Here is a 4,160-nt window from a genome sequence, read left to right on the forward strand (position 1 = left end):
ATTCTATATTGTATGCGTTCTAAATCGTCGCCTTATTCACTATGTAGGCTAGTTATATAATACAGGGAAATGTATCCGTTTAGCCCTTCCGTCCATAGTAAACCGGAGAATTCCGACACGAAAACAATGAGACGCTGAGGTGGATATATGTCAGGCTGACCCATTGTCAGGGTCAGCCTGGTGTGAGAATGGTCCGAGTCGGGGATGGGCATATGTCAGTATCCCCGCAGTGTTATTCATTGCGCGGCCTGCGAGGCTCGCCAAGCTTTAATTTGTGGCTCGCATGGCATAAATAATAGGGTGATTTGACCACGTAGCCAATAGGTCTACAGATGGCCTATTTCATGAAAACACTAAAAACTAGCGGGGCTTCAACATGTAGGCCTAACCCATTTAAACTAGAAGTGTCTGTTCTTATTGTTCTCTCTTACCCAAAACAGTGGCATTACAAGGTGGACAACAGACAATAGATTATACTTGTATTTTTATTTTATTTATAATTTAATTAAAATAATATTTATGCAGGCCTATCCAATATTCATAGGTAAAATGAATATAGAATGCACATCATTTTGAAAAAGGTTGACATTTCTGTATTATTCATTCTTTTTGACTTTCTATGTAGTATTTGAATATTTTGAGATCCTGGATTTTTTTATTCAGGTGTAGTCATCATCTACATAAGAAAGGCCTGACCTACCTAGTTTTTCACTTTTTGTAATGAATCTAAAATTGATATTTTCACTTTTTGAATGGACATGAGAATCTAATATTTTTAGATGCACCAGTTTGAATACTTTTCACATTGACAATATCTGCGCTGCATGTGTGAAAGGGTAGAACTCAGTCTTTATTGGTTTTTATGACTTTGAGTACACATTTCTAATTACTTTACTTTGCTCTTTTATTTCCAGGACGTCCTTCAGGAGGAGTTACTTGCACGGCTACAGTCAAGACTCCAGCAAGCACTTTCCAGGCAGCCTCTTGATTTAGACTTCCTAGAGTTTGTCTGCTGCAACAAATTAGTTTTATTTCAATCTTTTGCTGATCAGATCCACATAGACAATGATATTTTGCAGCAGTTAAACTATTTGTTGGAGCTGGTCCATGCGGCAATTGTGAACAGTCCAACTGAATCACATTTTGACACAGCTGTGGGTTTGAAGGGAAAACCCAGAATGATAATCCAGAAAGATCAGCTGCAACATTTGTTAGACTCACAATTCTCTGTGCCATACCATGCATAGCTCAGTTATTAGGTGTATCACCAAGAACTATTTTTCGAAGGATGGCAGAGTATGGGCTGAGCGTGAGAGGATTCTACAGCACCATGACTGACGCAGAGCTCGATAATATGGTCAGAGCTATTAAAACACAGATGCCCAATGCAGGGTACAGGAGTGTAAAGGGACAGCTCGTGGCAATGGGTAGCTGTGTTCAATGGGAGAGGATTACAGACTCAATGCATCGTCTCGATGCAGCTGGAATCCTGTCCCGACTTGCAAGGCTTGGCTGCACTGTACGAAGATCATACTCAGTACGAGGTCCCCTTGCATTGGTGCACATTGACACAAACCATAAACTCATCAGGTATGGTTTAGGTTCCGTCTTCATGACTTTTAAGCTAAATTAAATCAGGTTATCCATTTTCCTGGGCGTGATATGAGTCAATATGGATGCGTACTGAACAACAGTAAATAAATTAAGGCATTAGAATTGTGTGGGGGGAAATTGTTATTGTACCAACATAAAAAAAATAAAGCTTACTTAGCTTACACTAGCCTACTCCTTTGGAAAATAAATAAAAATGTTTATTCAACTTAAACAAATGCATTCCTCCAAAAACAGTGCAAACGTGCAAAAACAGTAGCAGTGTGGCACTTACCGTTATTTAAACTTGCCTGTGCCTTCCCTTGCACGCATTTATAAGACTGTTCTCTGTGCTGTCTCACCTGTTCATACAGATTGGTCATGTTGCCCGAGACGTAGTGACTAAAACTTTGCAAGTTTTGCTGAGAATACATCCATGGTCATGCTCCTTTCATTGTTGGCTAACATATTTGTCACTCTGTGGTCTTTGCCCTAAAAATAACGTTTTTCTTATGGCACCCTGCAGAACCTGTTAATGCTTATTAACATTACAATTAAGGTTAAGACTGTTGCTATTGTATTAGACCTAAACCTTTCACTGTCTGAGATAAAATTATCCTTAATTATGACTATATAATCTGTTATTCCCCTATTTAACCGTCAAATGTTGTTTTTGATTGTAATTGCTGTGTACATAAGCCTTTTCAGTTATTAATCAATGTTAATTTACACAGGTCCTGTTCTTGGATGCAGCAACCAACAACCGTGCCAATACAGCATTCTCCTTTTTCCTTGAGGCCACTCGGTTACATGGTGTTCCATCAAGGTTATTATTTTTTATCAATAAGAAATGTCATCTGTATTATTCATTTTTTGTTTTGAAAGTTTTCCTTAATGCTGTATCCCTAATATCCAGAAAATGTATTTGAGAAAAATCGTAATGCCCATTCAATTCACATTACTTCTGAATCACTGCTATGTGTTACTGCTGCAGATGTTCATGGTTCTTTATATTTTTCCTATGTTACAGGGTTCGTGGAGATCAAGGCATTGAAAATGTGGACATTGCCCATTTCATGTTCGAGAGACGTGGAACCGGTCGAGCTAGCTTTATCTCGGGAAAGAGTGTACACAATCAAAGGTCATGTGATATACTTCGGAAGAAAATTGTTTTATAGCTTTAGCGTTTATCATCATTTGATCTGTGTGTGTGTGTGTGTGTGTGTGTGTATATAATTTCATCTACCCTTTCCGGTAAGACAAAAAAAACATTATGAGCCCTGGTCAGTGCAGACAGCTGTACGAGAAAAGAATGAAAGCGTTTCTTTTGCACGGCACAGCCCCAAATCCACTATAAATAGGCTACATTTAATCTTAAATGAGTAACGGTTGATGGCTGCTTAATGAGTGTTGTTTAATTGACATATCTACATGATATGCTATGGTACAGCCCTGATTAAACAAATCAGCTTTGTTGTTTTGCCAATACCCAGGCCTGATAGACATCTGTACTTTTACAGGATTGAACGGATGTGGCGAGATGTGTGGATGGCTGTGACTTGCATCTTTTATGATGTGCTTCACACGCTCGAGGAAGATGGTGTTTTGGACATAGCAAACATAATGCACCTTTTCTGCGTGCATTATGTCTTCCTGCCTCGCCTTCGATCAGCACTACAGGTCTTTGTAGTGCTGAGCAGCTGTGGCAGATGGGACACCTCAACACTCCACAGGACAGTGAAAATCTTGAGGTAGCCTCATTGCTGTGCTAAAGTGTTTTGTATTCTGTACGGCTAGCATAAGGCAAGCATACTACTATAATTCCTGAAATATTATTGGGGGTCCAAGCGTAACGTGACATGTTTCACTAAAATGTCATCATATTTAGGACCTGCAAAATCGAGAACTGGACAGGGAGGGTTCCCTGATGACCCCAGAGGCCACTGTCGGAGGAGTTCAGGTCCCGAAATTTCAACCGCCTCTGCCTGCTGAAGATCTGGCAGTACTTGAGTCCGCAATCGACCCTTTAATTGATTCAGATTCAAATGGTTATGACCTTTATATACAGGTGTTAGAATTTGTTAAACACACGCTTCAACACCCCATTGATTAGGTAGTTCTGGGTCCAACTAACACAGAGAACTCAAGCCTGCATCACACCAGGGGCCCGTTTCAGAAAGCAGGTTTAGTGAAAACTCTGAGTTAGTTAACCCTGAGATGAGGGAAACTCTGGTTTTTCAGTTTCACAAAGCCAGTTCAGCTTTACTCTGAGTCAGTTACCCTGGCAACATACTCCGTGAACCTAACCTGCTCGCTGGCAGGTTTTTCTTCAACTAACCCCGAGTTTCTCCTGCTCTTAAGTTGAAGCCTGCAGACTGAAGGCAGTGGCAGACATGGCGTGTCCTTTTATTGAAGAGCCAGTTGATGTCGAGGCGCAGATATTTGGATGTTTTATCATTCCCTGATGAGTAGCTACCTGTTTGAGCGTTTCCGTTTCTCTGCATCATCAATAATTTATATAAACAATATTCTCAGCCCTCACATCGCTCGTGGACACGCTCAGTTCCGAG

At 40.3% G+C, this 4,160-nt stretch overlaps 1 long non-coding RNA gene across 1 annotated transcript; it reads left to right on the forward strand.

Annotated features, from left to right (window-relative positions):
• The first annotated feature begins 1,764 nt into the window (after nt 1-1,764).
• LOC132458768 (uncharacterized) lies at nt 1,765-3,269 on the forward strand. The gene is made up of 3 exons (XR_009525944.1): nt 1,765-2,416; nt 2,621-2,731; nt 3,111-3,269. It is a non-coding gene; the product is annotated as an uncharacterized LOC132458768 (long non-coding RNA).
• The last annotated feature ends 891 nt before the right edge of the window (nt 3,270-4,160 follow it).

The sequence above is a fragment of the Gadus macrocephalus genome, chromosome 6 (genome assembly GCF_031168955.1).
Source record: "Gadus macrocephalus chromosome 6, ASM3116895v1".
Lineage (NCBI taxonomy): Eukaryota > Metazoa > Chordata > Actinopteri > Gadiformes > Gadidae > Gadus > Gadus macrocephalus.